At 56.8% G+C, this 21,026-nt stretch overlaps 1 protein-coding gene across 1 annotated transcript in view; it reads left to right on the plus strand.

The window, feature by feature from the left end:
* Nucleotides 1–3,335: 3,335 nt before the first annotated feature.
* The window catches only part of Shisal1 (shisa like 1), a 65,945-nt gene continuing 48,254 nt past the window's right edge, over nt 3,336–21,026 (plus strand). Inside the window, exon 1 of the mRNA XM_028878113.2 lies at nt 3,336–3,591. The gene's annotated coding sequence lies outside the window, so the exon portion shown is untranslated. The remainder of the gene's footprint in view (nt 3,592–21,026) is intronic.

The following is a 21,026-nucleotide window of genomic DNA, read 5'->3' on the forward strand; positions in this document are numbered from 1 at the left end:
GTGCATGGGGTTGAGTTAAAGATGCCGAGACAGGAGGTTAACGGGGATAGCTGGGGTAGCCCCTGGTGCAGGCTGAAGCAATACAGCCACCAGTGAAGGATCCTGGGGTCACCTGGACTGCAGGTGCAGGAAGGGCCCTCTCCTGGAGCCCCTCAGGGAAATACGGGTCCTCAGACACACCTTGGTCCGGGGCCAGCAGAACTGTTGACTTAGGCTTCAGAACTGTAAGGGACGGGAATAGATGTGTGAGATGCTTCGTGCATGGTCATTAATATAGCAACCACAGGGCACTGGGATGCGGAAGCAAGCAACAGTGAGATGGGGTGGGGCCAGGCAAAGGACAAAGCCTCCTTCTCTCTAAAGGACAGGAGGACACTGGCGGGACCCAGGACCTACTAAGCCAGTGCTTGCTTGTTGGGCTCACGTGGCTGATGTGATGTGGTCTGTCGTTAATCTTCCCACTGGTCCCGGTGGTCATTCTACTTCACAGATGAGGAAATTGAGGCTTGGGGAGGCTTAGGGACTTGGTTCAAGGTCGGGACATCTGCACAATGGGGGTGGAGTGGGGGGTGGGGAGTGGGCGCAGATTCGGGCCCTGTACCTGTGGAGGAAGTATACGTGCAGGGAGGTGTGAAGGACCTCATGGGCACAGGCTGGCCTCAGTGTGGCTGGCACAGGCTGGCTGCAGAGGAAGTGGTCAAGGATTGGAGACAGGGGCCTGGGCTGTGTCCTGTGGAACTGGGCTGGCCAAAGGCCAGACCTCAGCTGTCACTAGCAACCTGTGAGGTTCAGGGCAGTGAGCCCCCACATGTCTTCAGGGTGCCTCCACCCAGAATGCACCATCCACAGATCCCTTTCACCCGAGATAGCCTGCCCTACACGTGAGACACCTACAAGCATGCCATACCTGGAGGCCGCATGGGAGTGTGTGGCAAAGTGAGTTACCCATTCATCGCACACACCCCACCCACCCCACCCCACCCCCATGTCCAAATATCTGTTGACACATCCCTTAGCTACCATCTACACCATGACATACTCACCTCACCTAACACACACCACACATGTTCACACACACACACACACACACACACACACACACACACACACAACAACCCTGCTACGTCCAGCTCCCTGCACACACCGGATACACCACACACACATCACACCACACCTAACGCCCGTCACACCACATATGCAAATACCCCGTACCATACCATAAAACACACATGCAGCTGTATATGCAGACGACACGCACAAACATAACACAGTCCCAACACACACAGCATATACTGCACGATACCCATGCCTGACACACGCATATGAGATATCAACCACAGGCATCGCACACAGTGTATCACATGCTTCACCCTGATGCATGTCCTGCTCCCTGCTGTCCACATGGGGGTGTTTCCGGTCTCGGCCCCCACGGCTGAGAGCTTGCAGCCAGGGTCTCAACAGAGCCCGAGAGCCCAAATCTTACCTAAGCCCTGTTCCTTCCAGGACCTGCAGTTGTCTCAGTATCTCTGGTCCCCATGCTGATATGGAACGGTCAGAGGCTCAGAGGGGCTTCCTGCCATCTTTGACCTCAGCTGATGTCGGGTCTTCCTTCTTCCACTTCCTCTTTGGAAGGAGAGGTTTGTGCCAGCCAAAGGCCATGTGGCCAAGAAGGAACACAGAGTCGCTTTGGTTTATGTCCACAACGCTGAGTGCTGGGCCCCCCTGCCTATGGTGCCCTCCTCCAGTTACCAAGCAGGCTTTGCCACCCAGGCCCTCTCCAGAGCCTGGCCTCACCTAGCCTAGGCAGCTTTGGTGCCCTGGCCATTGACTGGAGCAGTTCCCAAGGGCAGCCCTGGTTTCAGGTGGGTCCAGGGAGTCAGTCCAGGTTATATCCATGAAGGGGACAAGGGTTCAGATACTGACAGATGGAAACCAAGGCCTTGGCTGACACAGGCTTGGGTGAGAGACCGTTCTGGTGCTTCCCATCTGGCACCTCTCGGGGCCCCCTTAGCCTCAAAAGCAGTCGAAGTGCCAGGCAGGTTCCAGCATGCCATAGGGCTCTTTCTAGAGGCTGCAGAAAGTTCAGTCTGATTCTATAGTGTGTGTGTGTGTATGGGGGGGGTCTGTTCTGGAAGGATCCCTCCCCGTCTATGTGGGCACCTAGAGAGATGAGTGAAGCTGTTGGACTTCTGTCTGGGCCTTCATTCTGCCCCTTGTCAGCTGTGTGGCTCTAAGGTACTATCCTAACCTCTCTGAGCCTGTCTGTCTGTCTGTCAGGACAGTGGAAAGGGACCACTCAGTGCCGTGGCAAGGAGTAAGTTCATGGTAGGAAGGGCCCAGGCCAGCTTTCCTTGAGGTTCCACGGAGGTCTCAAAAGTCAAAGGTGACCCTGAAATGTGGGAGGCAGCAGTTTGGGCCTGGAGGGGTGGATCTGGGGCCGAGTGTCTGCCTTTCCAGGTGCTCAAGAGTCTTCCCCTTCTTCAATGAATAGTAAAGATGCTCGGTCCTGGCTATCCCCTGAGAGGAATGCAGGTCCACCCTGAGCTACCCACAGGCCTTTCTGAGGTTGTCCAGGCCGTGGGAAAATAGAGGCCCACAGGCTTGAGGGTGGAGTCCAGCACCTCCCTGCCCTTCAGGTTGGAGATGAAATGGGGGTAAAGTCAAAACTAGGGGTGTTCTGGGAGAGACATAGGGTGAGGGCTTAGATCCAGGTAGGTCTAGGAGGCTAGGGAAGCATGGCTTTCCTCCAAGGAAACTCCAACCAAGTCTGACGCTGACTGCCTGACTCAGGGGTGGCAGGCAAGATCTCTCGGCCCGGGGCCAGAGATGTGCACCATGTCGTGAGGTCAGAGCGCCACTGACTGCAGGGGTCTCTCCTGGGAGGAGAAGAGGCTGGATCCTGCAGGCAATTGCTGGTATTGGAGTCTTTCAGAGGAGTCTTTCTTTCTCGGAGCAGGTAAAGCAGGTGGGAAGGAAGAGATAAGGGGGATTGAGGAGAATCCCCTGGTGGAGGTTGGGGAGAGGGAGAGGGAAGGAAGAAACTGGAGGAGAGGAGGAGGGGGAGACGGAGTGGGAGAGGAAAAAGTAGAAAGCTAGGAAGAAAGCGAAAGGATGAGAGAGAGGGAAGAAAGGGGAGGGTGAGGAGGAAGAGCCAGAAGAGAGAGATGGAGAAAAAAAACAAAGGCGGAGCGAGAGCAAGGTGGAGAAGGGAAGAGACTGGGGCGGGGGGGGGGAGAGGGAGAGAGAGAGAGAGAGAGAGAGAGAGAGAGAGAGAGAGAGAGAGAGAGAGAGAGAGAGAGAGAAGAGAGAGAGAGAGAGAGAGAGAGAGAGAGAGAAGCAGAGAGCAGCGTGCGGAGCGCAGGCCGAGCCGGCACAGGGCAGCAGAGGGCGCGGCGGCCGGGCTGAACGCAGCGCGGGACGCGCGTGGGGCGCAGCGGGCGGAGCGCGGCCGGAGCCCCGGAGCCCCACGCGCCCGCAGCCTGGCAGACAACTGTTGCGGCGGCGCGCGTGGGCAGCCCGCGCCCCTGCAGGCGGCTCCCGCGGGCGCCGGCTCCCGGCTGCATAGCGAGGAGAGACCGGCGCGGGCACGAGGTGAGCTGGGCGCGGGGCTGCGGGGTCCACGCGCGGCGGCGGGTGCGGACGGGACGGCGTGAGGGGCGCCGGGGGCGCCGGGGCGGGGCGAAGTGGTGGTCTCCGGAACCGGGCAACTGTCCCAGACCGCAGCGGGGCCGGGCTGGGAGTCGCCGTGGAGCGCGGACGGCTGGGGACCCAGTGCGCGCGGGGCAGGGCTATGGAGCCGCGCTGGGAGCCGCTTGCTTGCCCGGGGTCCTGGCTCGGCTATACCGGGGACCCCCAGGCTGAGCCACCGCCGCCTTCCAGGGCCAGATCGATAGTAATTCCGTACCCGGGGCTGGGTGGCCCCGCGGCGGCCTCCGAAAAGCTCATTAGCACCAGCCGTTGTCATAGCAACGAGACCCCAGCGTCTTCGGGTTCTATTTATTCTAATTATTATTATCATTATTAGTATTAGTATTTCTTATCCAGCCAGAGGGGAAAAGAAAGGAAGGGGGCAGCGCATCCTGGCGCCTCCAACTGTTCTCTTCGGAAGGAGCAGCGCTGACTGCCTGATGGGCCAAACGGAGTCTGGTTATTGACGGAGTCCCCCAGGCTTAGGGTCTCTGGGTGGGTGCCAAAGTGGCTGCTTTCTGCCCCAGTCAGACCCCTGGAGCCATGGAGGGATGGGGAACCACAGTTACATAATGAGTTCCGAGAGTATTTATATTTAAGAATCCTTGTTTCCCCCCCACCTCACCCCCCAAGACTTTTCTGTTTTCTGAAGCCTTGGCTTTAGTGAGTGCTCCTGCCCGGGAACCCCGGCCCAACATAGGAAGAGAAAAGTGCCTTGCGTGGGAAACTACAGGAACCTCTCTTGAGGCTGTGTGACCTTGAGCAAGGCTCTCAACTCCTCTGAGACCATCTCCTCCTCATCTGTAAGACAGAAGGGGAGTGGTTCCTATCAGCCGTGGCTGCTGTAACCACTGAGAAAGCAAGCCTGCTGAAGTTCCTGTGAGGAGCGGTGATGTGTGACCCCAGGCCGGGCTTTGGACCCCTTTCCCTGGATGCTGTCTAAGATGCCCTGGTCACTGACACTCTCTGACTCTAAATATTGGTGATCCTGCAAGGTGGGCTCCACCCAGAGCCAGGCAACCCAGAACTTCCCCCCTCTGTCCCTCTTTGTTCTTTTGATTGATTTCAACTGCCTAAAGGTGCCTGGGACCCTTTGAGACTGACTATCTATCGGTTTTTGTGGGGGGTGATTGAAAATGTCCTTTGGAACCAGACTCTGAAGCCAGACTTTGGTCCCTGGTATCAACCGGAGCTGGTCAGGGCTTCCCAGAACTGAGGTCTCTCCCCAATACTGAGATCTCCCTAGGGCAATTTTTCTTTCCTATACACAGGGCTGCTTGCTGGGCCAGTCCTGGTGGAGGGAGAAGCTGGAAGAGAGATGGACTAGAAAGTTCTGCTGCCCAGCAGCCCCTGAACCTCCCAGCTCAAGCTAAGCCCAAAGCATTCGATCAGGATTTCTTTTTAATTTTGTTTTAGCTTAGTGTTTCGTTTTGTGGAAACATGATTTCACGCTGTAGCCCAGGATGGCCTGGAACTCATGCTGTAGCTCAGGGTGGCTTTAAATTCACTGCAATCCTCCTTCTTCAGCCTCCAAAGGGCTGGGATTACAGGCGGGAGCCACCGCTGCGGGGCCAGCCAGGGTGTGTGGGGGCGGGGAGATGGTACTGTTAACCTCACGGCACTCTGGGTTCCTGTGCTGACTCTGGCATCTATCAGAACTGATAGACTGGGAGTGGGGGAGAAAAGCTCCTGAGAGCGGCCACCCTGCTGTCCTGCCATCCAGCCTAGGGCTTGTTGGGGGCAGCTGGGCTGGAAGGAGGGGCATGGTCGGGGGTTGAGGGCAATTCTGCTTGCCCAGCCCTTTATGGAGGAGGCGAGAGAAAAGGAAGCGGTTGGGACCTGTCCAAAAGGAAGGCAGCTGAGGGGCCACTCCCTATCACCTGCCACCCATCTGTTCCCTCACTGCCCTTCTTCAGTGGCCCCCGTGCCTAGGCCTTGCCCTTGATGGCTCTCAAGGAAGCAGCTGAGGAGAGGCCCCGATGAGCCTTTTGATCTCGGGGGGCACAAGAGGTGGGCGCGCAGAAGAGGGCAGGGTGGAGAGAGTCGTGGATTAGCGCTAGAGGAAGGGAGACGAACTCTCCACATGCAAACTTGTGGACAGAGGGGAGGGGACAACCCCTCATTAACCAGGGAGGGCTGGGAGGCCACACTGTAAGATAGGGAGGGCAGAGGAGGTGACATGGCAGGGCCCTAGGAACGGACACCCCCATCTTCAGTCTGGGAGAGGAGATGGGAAGTAGGGGGGTCAGTGAGGAGCAAAGCTCCCTGGGTCTCAAGGCTCCCAGAGGGGAGCACTGGGAAGAGGTACACAGAGGAAGAAATGGGCCCCTCCAGCACAGATAGCCCTTGCTGGCCCTTCTCCTGCGCCCTGTGCCTGGGGCCTGGCTTCTGGGGGGAAGGTGGCAGGTGGACTACCGGCCTGGCTGTGTCAGCTGCCTGTGCCTGCAGGAAGGGACTTCGCTGACACAGACTCTAAGCTGCGCCTGCAGCGACGACGGGATTCCGTGAGGCAGGCGGTGGCGGTGGCAGCGCCAGGAAGGGCCATTGTTCCGAGCAAAGCCCAGCTTTGTGCTGAGTGTCTTATGGACTCTCACACGAGCCCCCTCCACCCTACCCCCCCCCCGGGTACATTTGCTGGTTCTTCTCTACAAATGCGAGGACCTGGCTTGGAGAGGCTGCTAATCAGAGCTCAGCTAACACCCTGCTACTGAGGACCAGGCCACATTGTGTGGAACCTGGCCTTGGAGCCTCGAGAGAGAGGAAGGAGTTGGCTCTGCAGACACTGTAGTGACCACTGGTGGTCTTCTCGCCAGTATTTCCCTGTTTGGTCTCCTTGCGCTGGCCTCAGAATGTGGCTCCTTCCTTCCTGGAGGTGCTCTACCTCTGATCATTCATCCTCCATTGCTATGGCAATCCCCCTAAGCATCATGGGGCCCTATTTCCCAGCCGCTGTCCTATGCAGTGGCGGCAGGTGTGAGCGAGGAGGTTGTCCTGTCTGTGCTGGGTCACACCGCCTTGGTGCCTTGTGTGTGCCCTGTCCTGTGGACGCTGCTCTTACAGGCCTGGTAGACAAGGTCCTCCCTCCTCCTCCTCCTCCTCCTTTCCTACCCTTGCCTCCTTCCAACAAGCTCATCACATTCCAGGACCCCTTGCTGGAGCTGCCTTTAGAGGATACCCACCCCCACCCCCGGAAAGGTGGCAGGGACCTTAGGCCTGCTCAGACTTACCCCTAGGAAGCCCCATCTAGACACAACCAGGGCCAAGTCCTCATTCAGCACTCGCTGTCTGAACGGACCATCTCCAACCGGGCGCTGGCTGTCTCAGCTGCCCTGGTCCTGATGATGTTGCCCCCATAGACACACACCTCAGTCCACTCCCTCCCTTTGAGGATAATCATGTCCTTCTCTGGGTGTCTTGACTTAGCCTGTCCCTGGCAGGTTGGGGACACCTTGCCTTGGAAAGTTCTGAGGGCATTGGCGACTGTAGCCTGTGAACCCTGCTCTCCATAGCCCATTTTGGAGATGGATAGATAGATGTGGACACTGGGAATCTGAGCAGACAGGGCATATCTCCAGGAGGTCCTTGAGAGCCAAGCTTATCGAGCCAATAATAGTGGGAGTCACTCAGAGCCTGGAGGTTGGGGTGCAAATGCCTTAAAAGATGGACTTTCTCTACTCCCCCCCCCCAACCCAGGCCAAGTCTTGAGAATTACCTTTGGAATCCCTTCCCTGGCCATGCAAACACTCATCCATCTGTATTTTTTTCATCTGTATTATCAAAGTAAGTCTCAATGAATAGGGCATACAGTTCCCCATGTGCCCAGCACCTTGCTCTTGACCCCTTGTGGGAGCGCTGAGCACCCCCCCCATATGTCTGCACTGCTGACCCCAGAAGACATGGGTACACACATCTTGGAGAATAGAGAAATAGTCTTTGAACATCCCAAATGACACCCGTTTAGCAGTGAATTAAGTTCTGTGAGCCCTGGGAGAGAGAAAAAAATATTTTTGTTATTCACACTTCTCTGGAAAACAAGAGCATTCCTGGTCTTCTAAACACCAGCTCTGTAATCTGCTTATTCCTGCCGGGCGGCCTCTTTGGAATAGGCAGAGGAAGGCTGGAGGAGGGACAGAGCTGCCCTGGCTGAGAGCCCTGTACTGGGAAGTAGGGCTGGGAGAGTTCAACTCCTGTGCCAGGTCCTGAAGCTCCTGGATGCACGAGGGGCTCGTGATAAAATGTTGCTTTCTTAGACATCAGCACAAATTAAAGGCAGATTCCTTCCAGCATTTCGTCCGTGCTCCCCGGCATGCTTCCGCAGCGATGAGGACTGCTTCACCGAGGCTCGTTGGGAACCTGCAGCTGGAATCCAGCTGAGAACAAGCGTAGTTAGCGTTCATTCACTCCCAACTCCCAGAGCACCTTGCATGCCGCATGGAGCCAGGCTCAGAGCGGCAGAGAGAATTTGACCCACTTGCCCTGCTAAGCTGGGCAGATTGGAAGCAGGAATCCAGAGGTACCCGAGAGGGGCCCCGGGGCAGGGGCTGTTGGAAAGGGGAGCTTCAGCTAGCATCTTGAAGGGTGTGCAGGAGTCATGCCCAGCAGAGGAGGTGGAGGACATTTCTAAAAGGAATGTTCTATGTCCCATAGAGGCCTGGCCCCAAAGTGACATCTTCAGGCTCGAATACATTTCCTTTGTTACAATCTAGCCTGACATGTGTCTCTTTCCTAGCCCTTTATGCCCATTGTCACCTGACACCCTTAGACAGCTTGAAGCAGATTTCTGATTCTCTCAGGATGGCTGGGACCTGAGAGCCGGAGGGACGGCGGCCAGTCACAGACAGATGCGGCATGGCCCTGGACTGAGTGGGGAGTAGCGTAGAGGCTGCTGCTGAAACTCATCACTGAACTGAAAGAGCTTCAGACACTGGCTCTGGAGCCCTCCCTCCTGGGCTGCGGTAGGGACTGGACTTCGGGATGTGGGGGCCTGGGGCTGCCCAAGCCCACTCGTGCTCTGAGTCCCACTCTCTGCACGCCTGGAAACGGGCTGATGGAAGCTTCATGAGTCTATAGGCAGGGCGGCATCATCTCTGGGCCCCAGAGGCCCAGCCTCGGTCAGCACAGCAGAAATCCCACAACCCCATCACCTTGTTTGGACCACTGTTTGGACTTTAGATGGTTCAAGCTTCTGGGAGCAGGTCCGGGATGCGGCATTCATTGCTGGGTGTAACTGCCTGGAATCGGAGCCCTTTGGGGACTGAGCCCAGCTGCTGTGCTGGGGCCCGTCACCAAGGCAACGAGTCCTGGGAGTCCTGGAGGCAATACTGGGCTCTGTTCTGGACAAGTCTTTCCTCCGCATGCTGCTCACTGGGGACCCGGGGTAAGTTATGCAGCCCTGCAGCCTCAGTCTGCTCACCTGCAAAATGGGTGACTGTGGAGAATGCACTTGTTGCCGCCTTCAGTGTCCAGCCAGCCCTCTCAGAAGCCACACTCTATGATGTAAACCCCTGTCACTCTGTTGCCATTGCCACCTCCACGTTGAGGAGACCCGGAAGAAGCAAGCCCATGGTGCCCCTGGCCCCTGCAGCAGGGGTTATCCACAATGGTAGCTGTCACTGGAATATCAGGAAAGGATGCTGAAACCCAGCGTCATCCCTGCCCCAGCACCATGGCAACTGCTGAGCAGGGGGTGACGCGGCAGTGACAGGCTGGGACACTCTGGTCCACTCCGCTCCCGTCAGTCAGCCAGGTGCCTCTGGCTTCCGTCCGAGCCCCAGGATCTTAATGTCCGGTGCATCTGGATGAGCACAGTGACGTCTGTCACACAGGTGCAGAGAGGATGCAGGCGGGGACTGCGGCACTCTGAGTACCCCACCCCAGTCCCATCAGTGGCTCCTCGGTCCCACCCCAGCTCTGACTCCTCTCTGACCCTCAGTGTCCTCGTCTCAGGGCTCCTGTGGGATTGAAGTGTGTCTGGTACATAATAAATGCTCAGTACGCAGTGTCATAGGACAACACAGATACCAGAGAGGGCGGGGCAGGGGAGGGCTAGCCTTCTCTATTCAGGGTGGAGGCCTTTTGCCCCCACCTAGGCCTAGCATGTTGGACAGGTTTGTTCTAACCGAAGGGAGAGAGGGATGGTCAAGTGAATGAGTGAGTGAAAGAGTGAGTAGATGAGTGGATGGATGGATGGATGGATGGATGGATGGATGGATTGTGGCAGGGGACGCACCACAGCTTCATGTCAGGGCAGCCCAGGGAAACTTCAAAAGGCTAGTGCAGAGGTGGCACCCATCCATCTCTCTCCCTGCTACTATTTGTTGATTGGGTTGGTGGCCCAACATGGGGCCCAGGTTCCTTGGTGTCCCAGAGTTTGGTCCTGCAGCTGGGCAGAGGTACATTCTTCAGCCTGAGCTTCCTCCCCCATTGCCCTGGAGTGTCTCTGGCTCTCTCCTCCCCATCACACAAGAGACCACCTTGTGCTGTCATTGCTCAGAGGCCTGGGAGCAGAGACTGTACACTCTCATGTGCGTGTGCGTGTGCGTGCGTGCGTGCGTGCGTGTGTGTGTGTGTGTGTGTGTGTGTGTGTGTGCATTCATGCACGTGTGCATGTGTGTCTGAAGGGCACCTGCAGCCTGTAAGGGGAACAAAATCAGAGGAGGATCCTGGGCTCAGAGCTGCAGTGGTGGGTGTGTTTGGAGCCCAGGAGCATCAAGGCACAGGAGTGAGTGCCACACAGTCCTCGATGCCGATGCCAGTTCTTCCCAAGAGCCCAGGGCACAGAACAGAGAAGGGACCGCAGCGGCAGAAGCCAGCGGTGCTGAAAAGCAGCCACAGGGCGGGGCAGCTTTGCCAGCTCCCCTGGAGCCCCAGTGGCTGGGCGACCCCCCCCCTCCACCTCCTGACCACAGCTCTACACCACTACTCTGCAAACAGCAGCAGCTGTTTCAGGTTCATGGCCAGTCCCAGCAGAGGGTCTTTCTAAGGCAGGACTCACCGGAAGCCCAGACAGCTCCGTTCCCTCTCCCACCTGCAGGAGGAGAATGATGAGGGAAGGAAGGATGGTCTCTGTCTTGGGCCTACCCTCAGCATGGTGGCCTCACCTGGTACCCTTTTCCCTCTTTTTTTTTTTTTTTGGTTTTTTCAAAGACAGGGTTTCTCTGTGTAGTTTTGGAGCCTGCCCTGGAACTCTCTCTGTAGACCAGGCTGGCCTCGAACTCACAGAGATCCGCCTGCCTCTGCCTCCCGAGAGCTGGGATTAAAGGCGTGCGCCACCACCGCCCGGCCCCTTTTCCCTCTCTACCTCAGTTTACTTCTCTGTAAAGTGGGTCCACATCAGATGGCTGAGGGGCCCAGGGTCCTTTCCTCACCTCCTGTTACCTAAATGCCTGGGGCAGCAAGACGGGGTAGCCAGCCTGGGGAAGGGACGGCCTGCAGGAGAGGTGCAGACCCCTTCTCTAGGGTATGAGATGTGCCAGGAAGCACTCGAAGCCTGGCTCCCTCGGCTAGAAGAAGCACAGGGAAACAGGACTGAGAGGGTCGGTTGTCCCGTGTGTCTGACCTCTAGGACACTTGTCCAACAGGGTTAGAGCCTCTAGTGGGGCTGGGACAGTCCCCTGCTCTGCCCTGGGGCATGACTGCTTTGTGAGGGGATTCACAGATATTGAGGAGGACAGACATGGAGCACCTCTGTCTGACAGGGGTGGGGGTATCAAGGAGGCCTGCCTGGATGAGGTTACACCCCAGGTGCTGGAGGGGATAGAGAGGCAGAAGGAGCAACAGTAGAGCATTGAGGAATGAGTCCGAGGATACCCCCCCCTCCCTGCGCGCCATGTTGTGGCCTGGCTATCCCAAAGCTTCCATGAAATGCTGAGTGGAAGCAGAGGTCAGAGAATCCCGCCCACTCAGATACAGCATGGAGCTGTCTTTCAGTGCATAGACTCAGAATGACGATAAGTGGAATGAATGTCACCACCACCCACTGCTGTGCCCAAAGCAGACATTACTAATCAACTTATCCTAGCAGGACAGGTGGCCCAGTCCTCTGTGCAATATGGTCTTATGGCCCCCAAGAGGGTGTGTAGCTACCCTGCCTACTGTGGGCAGCAGGATCACAGAGCTGATGTAGTCCTTTTGTGTCTGTGGCTCAGCTTTGTGTCTACTGTGCTCTCCTGGACAAGGGAGCTGGGGGGTGAGGCTCCATGGTCCCAGGTGCCTGGAGGAGCCTGTCCTTAGGGAAGCAGAGATATTCCACCAAGAGTATCCTGTCATTATGGATCCCTAGTCAGGGGTGCCTCTGTGGAACGCAGAACCCTCCCTTCTGGAGCCAGCCCCTTACCCATCACCTGCAGGTCCCAGGTCCCAGGATGAGCCCAAGACAACCTTGGGTCTCCATCCAAACCCTGGCTAAAAAGAGGAGGGGAGAATGTCACCAGAAGAGAGACCAGCCCAAAGGCGCGCGACTTCTCTCCTGAAATCCAAACAATCGGACAATCTGTTCGGGATCGATTTAGAAGCAGCAGAGTGAAAAAAAAAAAATCAGCAAATACAGTGTGAAAGCTATTTTCTCTCCCTCCGCGCGGCTGGGAAGCGGCTGGGCTGGAGTTTATTTGTAACCTGGCCAAGGCTAGCCAGGCCTCTCCCCTCCCCACAGTCCACTCATGCCCTCCCTGCCCACAGCCGCCTCCTCTACACCCACTTGCAGCTGGACACCTGGGGGCTTGCTGAAGGGCCTCACCCTGCTTCAATCTTGGGGAATCAACACCGGCAGGGGCCACAGGGACAGCCATGGTAGGCTTTGTGCTCCCCAGGCTCCTGGGGGTGGGGAGCTCCCAGGAAAAGCACTGGACCAAGGCCCTGCACACCAGGGACCCAGGATGTCCCCAGGATTGGTCTGGCAGGTTTCCCCAGGCCCTAGGATGGGGGCATACGTAGTAGCTGCTCAGTAAACAGTTCTAATCTGAAGGGTGAACGGAAGGACAAGAGGAGGAAAAGAGGAAGAAAAATGAGGCTTTAACTCAAGTGTCATGCTCCTGGTCATGCTGCTCTTGGTGGAGGTGGCACTGAAGCCTGATCAGTCTCTACTGTCCTGTCCCCAGGGTCAGGAGGTAGGCCTCCATGTCTGAGAGCACCTTCTTTCCCAGGCCGTGGAGCTGTCCATTCTTCATTACCCCACAGCTGGAACCTGAGCCACAAGCTAATTATTTTAAAGTGACATACTGAATACAGAGGCAGAGCAGAGTCGGGGGAGGGACCAGGCCAGAAAGCTGGCACTTCCCAGGTGGCCTGAGTGGCCCCCTGAGGGGGTGTCAGGGGCTGTAGGGAGCTGATGTCAGCAGGTGTCATAGGCACCTCTGGGCTGTGGGAATGCTGGTGGCTCAAATGTGTCACAGGTATGGGAGGGGACTCCTGGTGACCGAAGCTGGTTGATTCAGGGACTGGTATTTTTCTCCCTTAAATCCCACTTTCTTTCTAAAGTCCAAAGCCATGGTGAGCCAAGGCTCAGAAATGTTCTGAACTGTGGAGACCAGACCAGCTTAGTCTAAGCCCCAGGAGGAACTCGGCTGTCATGTGATCTTAGGCAGGCAAAGCATCTTTCTGGGCTTAGTTTTCTGTCCTGCCAACTGAGAGCAGGGCCCCTCCTCTTTTGAATATTTAAGGTGCCGAGGTTTGTGGCACCTGGTGCACAGTAGGTGCTCAGGGTAGTCTTTCCTTCCTCCTTCCACTGTGTGGAAGCAGATCAGCCTCTGTTGAGGCTCTGACTCTATGGATTCCAGTCCCTGGGACAGGGGGTCTTGCCCCAGGTGACAATGGGATCAATGCCAGAGCACCAGGGAACGCTTGAGCCCCAGGTATCTTGAGTGCCCACCCTGAGCCACGCAGGAGTCACATGGATGGGGCTGGATTAGTTGGAGACTGCGTAGAGACAGCCCCGTGACAGGAAGTCTGAGATGGCCACACTTCCCATCTGCTGCATGTGACCTGCCACAGGGCGCATGCCCCCTGCAAGTGGCAATGTCTCAGGTCAGACCTGGGTCCTCCTCTGAGGCTCACAAGTGGCCCTGGCCGTTCTTCGCCTTCCCTGAGCACACACACAGAGGACGGGCAGGGAGAGGGACCATTCCAAGGTCAAAGATTCACCCCCAAGCCTCCCATGTCAGGCCAGAGTTGGCACCCTAAGGGCTAAGTCATGTATGCAGGGTCCTCTCTCCCAGACTGGCTTCACTTTGTCCCCAGTGGCTGTAACTGTGGCTACGCTCTGCGGGCACCCACCCACCCACTCACCCAGTTCCCCCCTGTTGCCAATTCTCCCTGTGTTTTTGCAGACCAAGCTCTTTCACAAAAAGCCTCTGATGTTACCTCCCCGGTGGAAGAAAGTTCTGAGCCCACAGTCCCCCAAAGTGCTGCTAATTAGACCTCCAGAATGCCGCATACCCAGACATCCACCGAGGCTGCAAGACATGGCAATTTCCTCTCCACAACCAGACACCTTCCAGCTAGAAAAGGCCAAGTCTCCTAGGGTGGGCTAGAGGGACGAGGTGCCTTCTGCGTATGCATGATGGGACTCTGCCCCACCCAGGTTCCCCCTAGGGCAAGCCCCCAAAGTGAGCTTTTTTCCTGGTTAGCTTTCCGTTGCTGCGATAAAAGACTAAGCTAAACCAATATGAAGAAGTGCTGTGTTTGGCTCACATATCCCAGATCACACTCCACCACCTCCACCACGGAGGGAGGTCAGAGCAGGAAGTGAAGGCAGGAACCTGGAAACAGGAGCTGAGCAGGAAGGAACACTGTTTATTGGCTGGGTTCTGACGGCTTGCTCACCAGGCTTGCTCACCCGGTGCTTTCTTACAGTACCCACGACCACAAGGTACCGCCCACTGTGAACTGGTCCCTCCCACATCAATCATTCAAGAAAATGCACCACAAACATTGCCCATAGGCCAATCTGATGGAGGTCTTTGCTCAGGTGATGTTTCCAGATAACTGTAGCTTGTGTAGAGTTGGTGAAAAAACTAACAGGCACAGTTTCTAAGCTCCCCTAAGGTGAGCCCCCCCCCCCCCCCCACAAAGGAAGTTCCCAAGTAGATCCCCCAGGGTGAGCTCTCCCAAGGTGAGTGCCCCCAGAGCCAGGTGGGTTGATGGAGGGTCCTTCCATCATCCCCATCTTGACATCTTGGGCAGTGATGGGAGGGGCAGGCCGGGTGCTGGGCCCACAGACAGAAGCACTGATAGGCTACTCTTATGCCAATGTGGTTAGATCTCTAGTCTCCATTTGGTCAGGGGTGGGGGGTGGGGGGATGGGGATTAAGGAATACAGTGAAGGGGGAGGTAGTGAGTGATGCTTTCTCTGTTGTGAGGGAGCCAGAGGAGGGAACCCCTGGGGCAGGAGCCCTGGGGTCTAACCTGGGAGGAGACTCTGACAGGAGAAGAACGCCCTTGGGAGCCAGGTATCTCCCACTCTTCCAGGTGAGACGACCAGAGGGTGTGGTCTGGTCCTGAGGGAAGCTGTGACGCAGTGACCTAGGCATGCCTGGGTAAGGAGTGAGGTCCCCACATGGCTGGCTCAGATAGGACACTGGTGTCTTAGCTGGTGTTTGGTTTGGGGTACAGGTGGGGGAGTCATTTACCTACTCTACAGGTTCCACTCCCCACAGACCAGTAACTCATCCTGGGGTGAAAAGCAAGTCAGGGAGGTGACAATCCAAGATAGATACCACTCCTTGCAGCCTTTCGAAGTGCCTGGTCCTCTCTGTGTCCAGCCACGCCTCTGAGAAGCCATCCTGGACGACAGTTAATGAGAACAGTTCGGCCTGGCCCACCGAGGCCAGTAGCCAGGTCACAGGTCATCAGTGGGGCCACTGCCACTGTTGGGAAGAACATCCAAGTCTCGCCTGGCTCACAGTGGCAGCTTTAGTGCCAGTTATGTGGAGCGTGAGTCGGGGCTCATTCGTTCCAGCCATGGACCAAGTTGGGGACAGATGTGTGAGTGGCCACAGTCCTCCAGGCTGGCTGAGAGGCTGACTGTGACTGGGGAGGGGGGGGGCTCTGCCATCTCTGTGGTGGTCCTATTTGCATAAATTTGAAGTTGATTGGCCTAGAGGCAACTTCATTTGATCACAGATGACAAGCTTCTGGTTGGAACAGCGGCCGCCGTCAATTAGCTGCCTTGGTGACTTGGTTTGTTATAGTTGACACTGTCGCCCACCCCACACTCCCTCCCACTCACACCCTGGGTTCAGCATGGTCCCCCAAGGGTACTCCAGCTGAGGGCAGCTCAACCCTGCAGACATGGGCAGCTGTGACACCTGAGCTGTTAGCATGTAGCCAGGTTCCCAGGCAGGGATGGGGTAACCCAGAGCTTGCCCAGCTCCCAGGAGAAGAGGACCTGCAGGGCCAGGGGTAGCCCGAAGGCTTGCAAACGTGGTTTGACGGTTGTGTCAATAAAGCTTTATTGAACACAAGCATCTGCCTTTCACTAGCTCTGTCCACAGCCATTTCCCACCTACAGGGCCGACAGAGACCTAGTAACACCCTCCCCCCTCAACGCCCCTTACAGGAAAGGTTGTACGGCCTCTGATCAGACCAGCAGTGTTGGAGCTAGGGCAGGTCTGGGAGCAGTGATTTTGCCTTCCTAACCCCCCCTCCCCCCCATCATCTGTAACAGTCACACTCCAGGCATGGTAATCAGCCCTGTCTGGGGAATCTGCTTTCCACGCTGCAACAAAATACCCGAGACAATCAACTTAAAACAAAGAAGGGTTGTTTGGGCTCATCATTTTAGACCATCAGCCCACGGTGGTCAGTCGGCCCTGTCGCTTTGGGCCTCTGGTAAGGCAGAGCGTTGCGGAGGGGATGTAGAGGAAACTCCTTTACCCGCCGCTGACTGAGAACAAAAGGCCGTAAGAGGAAGGAGAGGGGCTGAGGCCTCAGCACCCCTTTCATGCACGCCCCCAGCGGCTGGAGGACTTCTCAGTAGGCTCAGGGAGAACGGACCACCACCTTCCAATAGTGCCAAGCAGGAGATGAAACCCTCAGTGCACGGACATGAAACCGTGGCACCCCAGCACCATCCCATTAGACAGATGGGAACACAGAGGCTGGGAGAGGCTCCTCATTGGCCCAAGGTCCCAAGCAGGAGAGCCATGCTCCTTGTGATCCTTGGCACACTTCCCTTGTCCCAGATCATCCCCCCAGCCAGCTGGCCTGCCTGTTGCTCTTGTCTCTTCGCATTCTGAATCCAAAATAAAGGCCTCGGCTAGGAATGGTGCCCCCTTCAGGCAGGTTTTAGAATAATCTACTTGGTCTCCCTGGGCTGTGGGAACGTGATTCTCAGGAGAACCCATCCACACACACACACACACACACCCTGTCTGCAGAACCGGATTTCTGTTGCCAGCATCTGTCCAGGTGTCCACCCACTTGGGCTGTGAACTCTTGGAGGGAAGGAGGAGACCAGAGCACAGGCCTATTCCTTCCCCGGCACCGAGAGGAACTATTTACAGTGGAAGGAGCGAGCCTCCAAGAGGCCAGGTGTCCCCTAGCCATGCGGTGGGGCCGGGTGAGAGGTAACCTGGGCTCTGAGAGTGGAATCCCCTAGGTTAGACCAAAGCGTTGAGATATGGGGACGTCTGTGACTGTTGGTCCCCGTTGACAAGTGAGGGAACTGAGTCTCCCAAGGGACAGGGATCTGGGGCTCACGTGAAGGATGCTGGGGATCACTGGGCCGGGCGGGGGGGGGAGTCTCTCCTGGGGTCAGAGACAGGGGCCTAGGAAACACAAGCCCAGTTGGAGTCTAGGGTCCCCTGTGTCCTCAGTTCTCTGCAGACATGGGCCTTCCTGTCACTCTTGAGACATTTATATTTTACTTTTAAGTGTGTGTGTGTGCACGCGCGTGCACACGTGTGTGTAGGGCAGAGTTCAACATTGGTATCTTTTGGAGCTTCATTAATTGCCTTTCCATCTTATGTTTTGAGACAGGGCCACTCATTGACCCAACCTAGTGTTCACCAATACAGCTGGCCATTGAGCTCCAGGGCCCACCCATCTCTGCCTCCTCCGTGTTGGGAGGACAATCACCCGCTACTGCACTTGGCTCTTTACATGGGTCCTAGGGGTCCAAAATCAGGTCTTCATGCTTGTGTGACAAGACATTTTCCCACTGAGTCGTCTCCCTGGGCCCCGTCTTTTTTAATGTCGGACTTTTCTGCATTGCTCTGTATTATTTTTGAGGGATCTAGACCGTGGAATCAGATCTGTTGCTGCTCCTGGCTTCTGGCTCTCTCCCATCTTTAGCCATGTGATGCTGTCAATGGTTGCCTGTTTGTTGTTGGGCAGTGATACAGTGAATATCCCTGTCTGTCTGTTTGTCTGTCTTCACCAGGGCCAGGCTCCAGCTGCAGTGGGTCCCCTCAGAGTCCCCCATTCTCCGTCCCCCGTGGGCCTTGTCACAAGCTGGATGTATTCTGATACATCCAGTAGATACACATTTTATAGCTCTCTTCAGCCTTGTACAAGAGTGTCAGTCTGAACTCAATCTTGGGACTGGAAGCCTCTCCTGTGGTTTCACATGGCTGGAGTGGCCTGGGATGTCTGGTGCGACCATTCTTTGCTGTGACAGCTGAGGAAGCTCCGGCATTTGGCCGTCTTGAGACAATGTTTTTCATCTTCTCGCCTTTGGGCTATTTCCAGGTCTCGCTCATAAACAGTGCCTCTGTGAGACCATTCTAGAACTCGGTGCCCTTGGGCCTCTCTCCGCTCGGCTAAGAAGGGGGTGTAAGCCGCACTCCTTAGACCTGGTGTCTGGGTGGGCAGAGGGGGAAGGACCCAGGACGTGATACGGTGAACCTCCCTGAGAGACCCCTCCTGGTCCTGGTGCGTGGGACTCTGCCTCTGTCAAAGGGGGAAGAAGAAGATCCTGATGTGGTGTCAACTTTGTTCCTCCGTGGCTCTCAGGGGGCAGTGACAAAAGTAGCCTGGTGGCCCAAGTGAAAGGTGAAGTGACTCACCCAAGGAAGCATGGCTAAGAAGTGGCGGAGCTGAGATTCGAACCTGCGTTCAGACTCCAAGCTCAGAGCCCTTCCTGCTCCCTGTCAGCTCCCTTGGTTTGGGTCTCAGCTGTGTCACGAGCTAACCGGGCACATTGCTCCCACCCTGTGCCCTTGCTTATGCACCGGGGATCACCATAGCACCCCTAACCTCAAGGATGATGTAACCTCCCAGCCCCAACCTCAAGGTAGTCACATGACCGTGTGCCCCGCGCGGCACCCAGCCCTCTGGGCTGCCACAGTCCATCTGGATTATGGCTAGATAAGGGCACACAGGCCTGTGTGTGCTGCCTGCCAAGAAGGATAAAAAAAAAAAAAAAAAAAAAAGGTTTATCTCTGGCCTGGCTCGGGAGGGTGGATTCCAGGGGCAGCGGGCGGGCGGGAGCTCAGGGAGCTGGCCTCCTTTATGGCCTGGCTCTTAATGCCACCCAGAAGCTGAAGTGCAGGCTGCTGTGGGGATGCCAGTCCAAGGCAGGCAAGGGGGCTGAGCCACACAGATCTGGTGTGGGAGGTGCTGTGAGGTGGGGCAGCCAGGAACAAGGCTGATGTGGAAACCGGGGTGCAGGGTCCAGGGTTGTGTCCAGCCTGAAGTATCTCAAAGAGCAGAGAAGCGGGGCTCTCCCAGCAGAGAGTCCCCACAGAAGCCCTTCAGGCCTGCCCATGTCTTGCTCTGCCACCCTTTGCTGTGTGACTTTGGGCTAGTGCTGACCCTCTCTGTGTGTCCGCGTCCTTATGCAAGAGTCTAGCATGGAAGGTGACTAGGAAGAGAGAGCTAGGTGAGAGACCCGCGCCTGATGTGTGCTGAGAGCTGCAGGCCTCAGTGGGGGTAAGCTGGGTGCTCCATGGACCAGCAGGCCATGACCTCTGCTCTGGGCAGTGGGTTAAAGGGTGGGAGATGATGACAGCCATCGTGGAATCAGGACAGGAATTCGGCCCAGTCAGTATGGAGTCAACCAATGACGACCAGCTCCCTAGGGTTCCTGCCACCCCTCTGGGCTCCTGCGGTATCTGTTCTCATTGGTGATGCTGAAGTTCTTTGTGGTCTTGCACACCTCGGGACAATGAGGGCAAAGGGGAGCGAGTCCACACAGTGACACCTGCCTCCTACCTGCCTCCTCCCAGCCAAGACTGGGGGATTCACATGTGTGCTAAGCCCCAGCTAAAAGACCCCCCAGAACCCTGCCACACCTGGGACATTTCACAGGACTGTCTTGGTCTGCTCATCTGAGAACTGGGGCTCTCACTGGGTGCTAAAAGGGCCCCATGAGCTAGGGAGCCCAGAGTCTAGCCTACAGAGAGTATGGAGAGGGGTGGGGGGGTCACCGGCGACATGTTCCTAGCCTCTGCGGCCCCAGGAGCAGCCAGACTCCTCCCATGCACACGCAGGGTGCATGGGGTGGCGGGCTGGCGGGCTGGAAGCCTCTTTTGCCTAAACAAGGCCCGACCTAGCTTCTCGCCTTTCTTGGGGTTTAGGGCTGATGGCAAGTGAGAGCCAGGGAGAGGCCAGCGGCTGTGGAGGGATTGCAGCCAGTGTGTGCAGATGTTTCTGGCCCCTGCCTCGCAGAACTCTGCAAATAGGGAATGCCTTGTGGAAGTTTCTAGAAAAAGGTAAAGATGGTTGGGGCCAGCGGTAGGAGCCCGGGTGTCGAGGAGCAGACCCTCCGTAGGGGTGCACAGACAGCTGGCTCATGGCCTGCCCACGTCCTTGCTCTGCCACCCCTTGCTGTGTGACTTTGGGCTAGTGCTGACCCTCTCTGTGCGTCCGCGTCCTTACGCAAGAGTCTAGCAAGAAAGGTGGCTGGGAAGAGAGAGTTGGGTGAGAGACCAGCAGGGCCTGGTGTGTGCTGAGAGCTGTGGGCCTGGGTGGGCTTAAGTTGGGTGCTCCATGGACCAGCAGGACACGGTGGTGGTGAGCAGTGGTGCTGACCCGGGTCTTCCCACTTCTTCAGCTCCTGGAAGGTTGGCCGACCTTAGCATCTCTGACCCTGGTGACAACTGGCTTTAGACACGTGTCCTGTTCCATGAGGTCCCCGCCCAGTGTCCAGGAACGCTCTTCTGTCCCTCCATGCCCACCCCGTAGGCCAGCCCAGTGTGGCTAGGCAGAACACGGGGACAGATCAGGTCCCCAGGGGGCAGTGGACCACACTTCCTCCCCAGCCCCTTCCCTGAGTACACAGTAGGTGTTCCGAGGGTGCAGCCTCTCCACCTCCCCCACCCTCTCCTCCCCTGCACCCCAGGGCTGGCAGCCTCTGTGAGCCACAGGGTGACTCCGATGAAGCAGGTGATAGCCTCCTTGTG

Source organism: Peromyscus leucopus, chromosome 20 (genome assembly GCF_004664715.2).
Source record: "Peromyscus leucopus breed LL Stock chromosome 20, UCI_PerLeu_2.1, whole genome shotgun sequence".
In the NCBI taxonomy this organism is placed as follows: domain Eukaryota; kingdom Metazoa; phylum Chordata; class Mammalia; order Rodentia; family Cricetidae; genus Peromyscus; species Peromyscus leucopus.